Here is a 9,051-nt window from a genome sequence, read left to right on the forward strand (position 1 = left end):
TTAACATATAAATCATGGTAATAATATTTCTGAATTTGTGAATTGTTTTCAAATTAAGTATGGGTTTATTTTCTTGAATGAATTTTAAGATTTATATTTGTAATTAAAATAATTTTATAATGCTTCTTAAAGTAGTCTATGTGCTGTTAAAAATGGTATAAATTGACCATTTCTTTATTTAACTGTGAAACTCTTGATATCTTTTAAGCTTACCGATAAATATTGCAATGACTTTAAGAACTTTTATATATGTAAGAAAATAACTGTGTGGTTTGAATACACTTAAACAAAGTAAAAAGACAATGGAGCAGACCAGCACTCACTGGGAGTTTACTGTATATCTCTCTGCTGGTCTGGGAGCACCTGGAAATCTCCCAGGAGCAGCTCAGTCTGGTCTGCCCTGCCGTTGTCAGCCTATTACCACTGTGACCCTTACAAGGAGTAAGCGGTTAGAAAACTAGATAAATGAGTTAATGTATTTCATGTTCTTGCAGTAAAGGAAAATAGAGATTAACTTTTTGTCTTCTGTTTTTATGAGTTTCCATGAAAAGTGAAATTAATCTAAATCTTCAGCAAATGGAAGAAGGATAGTTAAGATCTATATATAAATGGATTAAATACTCAAAATAAACTACAGTATATAATATGTTGTGCTATTATTCTACTTTTTTAACTTAATATTTTTCTTCTTTTAACACAATCATTTCTGTGTTGCACTTTTGATAGAACTTTAGTCATTTTGTTTTATGCTAACAATTTATCCTGTCAGAAGTGTGTTATTAAATGTATTTATAGCCTTTTGTCTTAATGGATATCTTGATAGGAGCAAATTATATTAATGATGAGGTAACATACAGTATGTGATTGGTAAACGTGCTGGATTAGCAACAACAACATTTTATGTATAATTAAATATGTATATTCACATATAAATTCATATAGATAATATTTTTAATTGATTTAGACAAAAATGTACAGTGTCATCATATTATATTACAAGTTAAACATCTGACTATGAAGACATGTCCATAAAGTGGCAATATACTAATATACTCTACTGATATAGGTTATAGATTTAAAATTGGGGCTTTACACCATCATGTTTCATTTTTTGGTTTCTTAAAACATCTCTATCATGATTCAATCTAAGAATATTTTGATATATTTTTAAGTCTTCCTTTCTCGTTTAAGATTCAAGATCAGTGCAAGGAGCTTGAGGAAAAACTGAAATTTACTGAATATGTAAAGAACAGCCCAGAGGCTCTGCAAGAACTCGGCACACTGACTCCAGATACACATTCCATTATTTCCAACTGTACTAGCTTGTTCTCTTTGAAATAATCCTTTCACATGTTCAATGCCAGCCAGAAACGCCTCCAGGTGGCAGTCAGAGACAATACATAGTGTCATTGTATCAAAAATATTGGTAGCAAATGCTTTATGGTATACTTAAATTAAGGATAAATATGTGATAAAATATGGAAATACATATTTTTACATATATAAATAGGTAGGCTTTAAATATGTGATTTGCAACAGTATTCTCATTGGAATTCAAAGCATTTATGTTGTTTGTTAGTACTTATCATAACAAGAACTGCATATTTAGGAGTAGTCTCGATGGTATTGAAAGGAAAGTACTGAGGTAAAGGTACCTTAGAATAACAGACAAGATTCAGTTTAGTCAAGTGGGCATTTGAGAGCTAGACTTGAAGAGAATATTGGAAGTTGCACATATTTCTTGGAATCATATAAATTTTATGCTCTACTATGACCTAATGTTTGCTTCAAGAACTGTGAATCGTAGTAACAAAATAAATATTTACGTGTCTGGAATTCACAGTATTTTTAAGTCTGAGCATGTAACTTTAATGAACTGTTTTAAAACAATGTTGCATATGAAATAAGAATTATACATATCTTAAATTTTACATTTACGTAACACAAAAATGTTATTGGAAACATGTTTGATTTTCCTTGTGTGTGTGTGTTACTTGCATTTCATTTTTAAATTACATTATGTGAATGTTCTGTGGTTTCAGATATCATCAATTAACCTGTTTTCCTCTTTATTGTTGCTCAATTGACAATATTTATGGTGCTATTGACACAGCTGAATATAAATAATCTAGGACTTCCTTGAAGAAGGTGCATTTGTCTTCTGCTGTGCACTTACAAATACTTCCAGTGTTTGTGACATTTGCATAGTGCAGCTGCATTAGTCATGTAACATGTTTGATTGTGAGTGCAACCTGCCTTAGACTTATATAAAAGTTGAATTCATAGTGATTTAACTGTTAATTTAACTTGACCAATTAGATTTACTCCAGCAATATCAGTAATACAGATCGGATGATTTTTTAATGCAACCTGACATTGCATTTAATTCAATTTGTGTTAAAATTAATTATAAAAGTATTGTATAGCAAATTGCCATGTGTATGTTTGAGCATCATGTACAGATGATTCTGTTTTCCTGCCACTTTCACTTTCAGTTCATTCATTAGATACCAAGGGAACCTGAGTATGGAGAAACCTGAGTGAATACAGCACTGCATATTTTGCATTGTTCTGCTCTTGCACTCAGTGTTTTCTTTTCTTGTGCAAAAACACAGTTCCATGGTACAGGACTTGTAGCAGTTTTATTTTAAGATAATGATAGATATGTTTTTTGTGTAGCATATAAAATAGTCATTTTTAATTAAATAGTTATGTAGAGAGGAACAATGATGTTGATGACAAGGAACAACTGGTAATGAATTATTTAAACTTGATTGTTAAATGGGATGGATTTACTACTACAACACATTATACTGGGTGCTAAATCCATATACATATCCATATACTGGATGTATATCCATATACATTACTTTGCTGTGACCAAATTTTTGTAGATTCTAATCAATGTAAATTCAATCCTCCTAGTTGACACGTCTGTTTTCTGGTAGGGATCTGACAGGGGATTAGTGGACATTTTTTGGGGTTGCAGCTCTGTGTACTGTCCATCTTGTAAAAATTCATCCCTTGTTCCCCTCCATTGTATAAATTTGCATAGAATGTATATGTGAAGAACAACAAACAAGGTCTCAAACAGCTCCTCCACTCAGAGGTGGATTTTAGTCACCTCTATCGTATAGCAACAAATGCATCAGACATTACCTCACATTCCAGGCTAGTGCAGGCCCAGACGTGAGCTCTTACTCATAGGTACCATTACTGCCCGGAAACCCCTTCATACACACAGGGGTCATACTTGGGAAGCCTCTTAAGCACTGAAAAGTTTGATGAGGTGATGAAGGTATTAATACTTTTCTGTTTTTTCTGTCCCTGACTTCAGTGGAAAAAACAAAAGTGCATTTTAGCATTTTAGGCTTAAAACATTGTTTCTTCATACAGCTAGCACATAAAATAAATGTACATACAAATAGGTTTTCTCAGGTTTTGTTCAATGGAAAATTTGAAATGATTTCTAATATAAATTTATATTTATAGAAGATACACACATACTGTACAATGTATAGTCTTTGAGAAAGTTTAATTTTCTGAAACTAACAGATAATCAAGATACTATTGAAAAGGGGCTTAGGTTTATATTTCTAAGTGTTTCTCTTCTCAGTATGAGACCTTCCTAGCCTTTTGCTGTTTACCCATCACATTTTTCTCTTCTATCATTAGATCCCCACTTGCAACAAATCCAAAACACTGAATAAACCAAGGCCTATATTTAGTTGGGGCCTTCCAATGATAACATCAGCAAAACCATGCTCCTGTCTTGCTTATTAGAGCAAATATCTCCTGGCAAGCCAAGGAACTCTTTCCCAGTTGGACATGGGCCATTAAGTGCCCTAATATGAATATCAAAGGGAGTATTTCTCTGATGATCTACAATGTTTTGAAATATATTCTGACATTCACATCAAAGGACAGTAGTAGGTTCCTCATCACTTGCTTAACATTTAATCATAAAATTTGGAATAAAGTTAATAGAACAAAACTGAGGCGCCCACTGGCAAAATGGCAAAACCTTCCCTTGGCTGACTTTTTTCTGTTATTTTTTCTAGTTTTATTTTTACTGTAACTGATGAACCTTCAAGATTTTCTTTGGAAGCAGAACACAGAAGCCACTGTTTAAAAGCTATTGCAGAATAAACACATTAGAAGTCAGCAATTACACCTATTGCTTAAAATAGAAGCAGGTGAACCTCAGAATAAAAAAGTAGCCAATGACTCAGTCTATTACTCACGTTTTAGCAAAATTCAGCAAGGTCGGTATGCTTGGAATAAAAGAAATATTAAGGTATAGCAAAACGTATAACAATGTATTAAGAAACTCCTTGGGAGGTTAATAGCTGCTCTTTAACAGATTTTAAAATATTTGAGATCTAATCTGAATTATGGAATTCCTCATCATTATTTTTTATGTGATGAACCTACTTTCGGTATGTTGCGGTGTGATTTGTGAATGCAATGCAAATACACCTTTGTTAACTGGACTCTCGATGAAAACCATACCACTGGTTATGATATTCGGAATTCATTTTATTCCCATATATGCAGTAACTATAGGCATCTACATGTAAACAGATTAAAGTTGTATTTAATTAAGATTAACTAGAACATAAAAGTAAAAAAAGATAATTCAGCCGTTTCAAATCTCATCAATCTATCCTATATACTGTAGATATTTTCTACATACAGTATATATAGTATATTGCGATGTCATAAAAGGTATATTTTATAAAGTAACTATTTTTTGGAGAACTATTGATTAAAATAATTTAATCTGAAATTATACAATGTTTCTGAAACAACTCTTTTTATTTAATTTTACTTCTTCAAGCTTGCATCCCTAATATACTTGATTTAAGGATTTACAGTTTGAATTCGTAAGATTGAGCAGGGAATTAAATGAATGTTAGTTGCACTTTGTTTCATTTAATAGTACTAATCTGAAAATACTTTTCAAACAGTCAAAACAGATTATGGAAAAGAAAGGTCAGAGAACCATTAGAGAACTGGGATCATTATACAGTGTACTTTAAAGTGCATTGTGGAAATATGCAGGTAGAGTCTAAAACAAATGTTTACAGTTTTAGGAAAACAGATTTTAAAGGAATGAGACATGGTTTCAAGAGATTTACAAAGGGTTAAGATATGGAATCTTCAGAAAAGAATGAAACATTTAAACTTTGTCCCAAAATTAAGTACCTTAAGATTTAGAAAACTGTGACAAAAATGGTTAAACAGTTAGATAAGTCAATTAAGAAACATTTAAGGAGAAAGCAAGTACTTTATATAATAATTAAAGATAAAGTAAAGTGAGATATTAAGGAGGAATATTAAAAGATGAAAGGAAATGGCTAATGTATTAAATTAATATTTCACTCGGGGCATTTATTAAGGAATAAATATACAACATATACCAAACTGTGTAAAAATAAAGTTCTTTATTAAATAGTTTAAGCAAAATAAAAGTAAAAGTTTTACAAGTATTAGAAGTCTCCAGGGTGTGCTGCTCTTCTACCAAATGCACTAAAAGGAAATGAGAGGCGCTAATTAAAGGCCATTAGCAAAATTGTTTCAACAGTCACTCAAAGCAGGAGTTATACCAATTGACTGGAAACTTGTTAATGAATCACTCATCCACAAAAATGGACCTAGCCAATATGTTTTATTTATTTTTCATGGAAGATGCGGAGACAAAAATTTGAACTAAATTAGAAGATAATCTGTATGGTAATATGATATGATACATTATATTTAGGGTTATAGAAAGCTTTCAATAAAGTATATCATTTAAGGTATATTTTTAAATTGTGGGCAGAAGACATTCAATGTAATGCATGTATTTGCATAGAGAACCGGTAAACCTGGGTAAAAGGGTGAGTATAATCCAGTTTTAAATTGAATCTATTTTTAAAATTTAATTTGCTGTTCCTAAAGTGTTTGCCAATCCTCTTAATATGGTATCATCTGCAAAAAGGAATAGCTTAACAACAATACCAGAATCTAGTTCACTAAGGATTTTCACAAATTATTTCATGAAAGATACAGTATTAGGGTGTTAACTTCAACAACATGGCTGGGTAGCTTGCTGTAGACACCCACAGCTAGTTCTAGTCTCATTTTTAAATGCACATCTCCATAATTTCCAATTGTGTCCTCTGCTGTTTTATCTGTAATTCCTAAGATGTCCATTGGGTTAACTTTTTCAGTGTCTGAATACTTGAATCAGGTCCACTTCAAGACTGTGCAAAACTAAAAAGATTAATTTCCTTTATACTTCCATTCCAGCTTCAGAATGCATCTAGTCTCTCTTTTCTGGACTGAATCCAGTAAACATTTTCCTCGTTTTTTTCTTCAAACGTTCAGTAACAGATGGTATAAAATGGTGAACATTGTATTTTAAATTATGTCTTACTGTGCATTAACATAGTATCCCTTGTGTTGAAATCAGCAGTTTTAACTGTTTATTGTAACATTGTTTGTTCTTTGGTTCCCCACATTGTATAGAAGATGAAAATAGTATATCAACATAAACATGTCTTTTTCATACTGTATCTTGCTTTTTTAATTAATCTGTTATAAAACATTTATGGTTGTGTTACCTGCATATAGTACTCTGCAATTAGCTATATTCAATTTCATTTACTTGCTTATTCTGAGAGTGGCACAGGATTTAGCATTGCAACTATTCCTGGGGTGTTTTATGTTCTCTCCCTGTTCTTGTGGATTTCCTCCCACAGTCCAAAAACATATAACTAGGTTAAACGACTTCTGGGAAAATTGGATGTGGTGTGTGTGTTTGTGTCTGTATGCATCTTGTAATGGCCTGGTGTCCCATCCAAGGTGTATCCTGCCTTGCACCCCTTGCTTGCTGGGATAGGATCCAACTCCCCCACTGGATTGTACTGTATTTGAACCCCGTATTGGATAAAGCGAAAATGGATGGATGATCTTTCTGAATATCTTTTACAGGTTCTACAGATTTTGCTTAATATCCTTTTTTTTGTATTTGTCAATGATCCTTATTTACTAATTATATTTAATTGATATAATTAATTAAATTAATTGATATAAAGGAAGAGCATTGTTCCTAATATAGACCCATAGGTATTCCAATTAACACAACACTCCAACTGGAGAATTCAATCTTTACCATTAGTCTCTGTTGTCTATCCATTAACCAGCTCTTAATCCAAATACTGTACATTATCCTGCATGTCTACTACCTTTACTTTAAAGATTAATCATTTATGTGAACTTTATCAAAAGCCTTATGTAAAACTAAGTGTACAATATAATGCACTGTTTGTATCCATTACTGTATGCGCTGTTTGTATCTATTACTGATGTTGCTTTTTTAAAGAGTTTTTATAAGTTAGTTAATTAAGGAATACCTTTTCTAAATCCATCCACTATAATCCTATTTCCATATGGTTGATCCTCTAGTTTAAATGTAATTATTGTCTTCATAACAGTAATATAAGGTAATACGTGCTGGTCTATAATTGCCTTACTTGTTTTTTTTTACCTTTGTGGATTGTTGTTACCTTATAGATGGGTGTAACAAAAGCAATTTTCAAATACCGTAGATGTGTATTACACCTGTCTTTACAGACAAGAGGTTTTTTTGCCAGTGGTCTAATGATTGAGCTAATTAAGTCCAAATAATAAATACAAATAGAAGAAAATTCAAACACACTTAAATGAAATTCAGAACTGGACATATACCTGGCTGCTGACAAGAGAAGTACAGAGCCTTACGTGTTGGCAGCAGACTTTCCTTCCCTTAAACAATACAGTAAAATGATAAAATGCATACTTTGTAAGAGGATATATAGATTAAAGTACAGAATATAAACCAAAGGATGTCAAAATTGTACAAGAGATTTGAAAGACTGTATCTGTGTATTGTGTACAGTTTCTATCATGACTTTATAAAATGATTTTTTTCTGGAATTAAGCCAAAGAAGACTTACCAGTTACATTCCAAAGTTTAAAGGAATTTCATATGCTAACATCCTAAAATAATTTATTATTTAATTCTTTTCAAGACTTATTCTTTTTTTAGCCCTGAACAGATTTTGAGGGGATTTATTTCAAGTATTCAAAATCCTCAAAGACACTGATGATGAAGTCGACCTGGTGGACTTCTTCCAATTTAACAGTGAAACATGAACAAGAGAACACAAGTGGAAACTCAGATCTCAGTTCTCATCAACTGAAAAGATGACAAAGCTGGTTCTCCGGGATTCTTTCAGAAATTAATTTGATGACACGAATAAATAAAATGAGTTAGAAGAGCAACATGACCTTCCCTTTCTCAGTTTGCATGTTCTTATATTGTTTAAAAGAATTAAATATCACAGTTTGAAAAAAAGCCAGGAGGAAGTGAAAACCTGTCCAAGACTATAGAGGTAAATGAAAATGTCTCTCAATTAAGGGGCCTCCCAGGGGGCTCAATTGATAAAAACACTTATTTGATTGCAGTTTATGATTAATTATTCAGCATGTTCAAGACTGGGCCATGTCACTAGTCAACTATGACTGGGAGTTCCCAAACAGTGATGCACAATTGACTAAATGCTGCTGAGGGTAGGGTGAAATTAGCTGGCCAAGGCTCTCTATACTCTATATATGTCTTCTTAGTGAACACAAAGACTACAGCAGCATCATGGGCACTTGTACCCTGTATGTACAGTATGTGGCGCCACGATCAGATTTAAACCTCTGGCATGAGGTGGTCATTGTGGCATGATGGTGCGTATTTGAAGATACAGTAAGTAGGACACCTCAAACTGAGTGGCTATAACAACAAAAACAATTCTAAATAAAAACAGATGTGTAATAAAAAATGAATTCCACAATTATTATAATATTTAAAAAAAGGGTTTACAATTCCATGAAGACATCCTGAAGTGTTCAGTGTAGACCAGTATCAAGCCCTTAACATCAACACATGGTCAAACATTTTAGGATTGATTTAATCTGGATTAAATGAATAATAGGTTTTAGTAATGCTGTATATGGTGCCATTGAATCAAAAAG

This window comes from Atractosteus spatula, chromosome 13, assembly GCF_055471065.1.
Source record: "Atractosteus spatula isolate fAtrSpa1 chromosome 13, fAtrSpa1.hap1, whole genome shotgun sequence".
NCBI classification, from domain to species: domain Eukaryota; kingdom Metazoa; phylum Chordata; class Actinopteri; order Semionotiformes; family Lepisosteidae; genus Atractosteus; species Atractosteus spatula.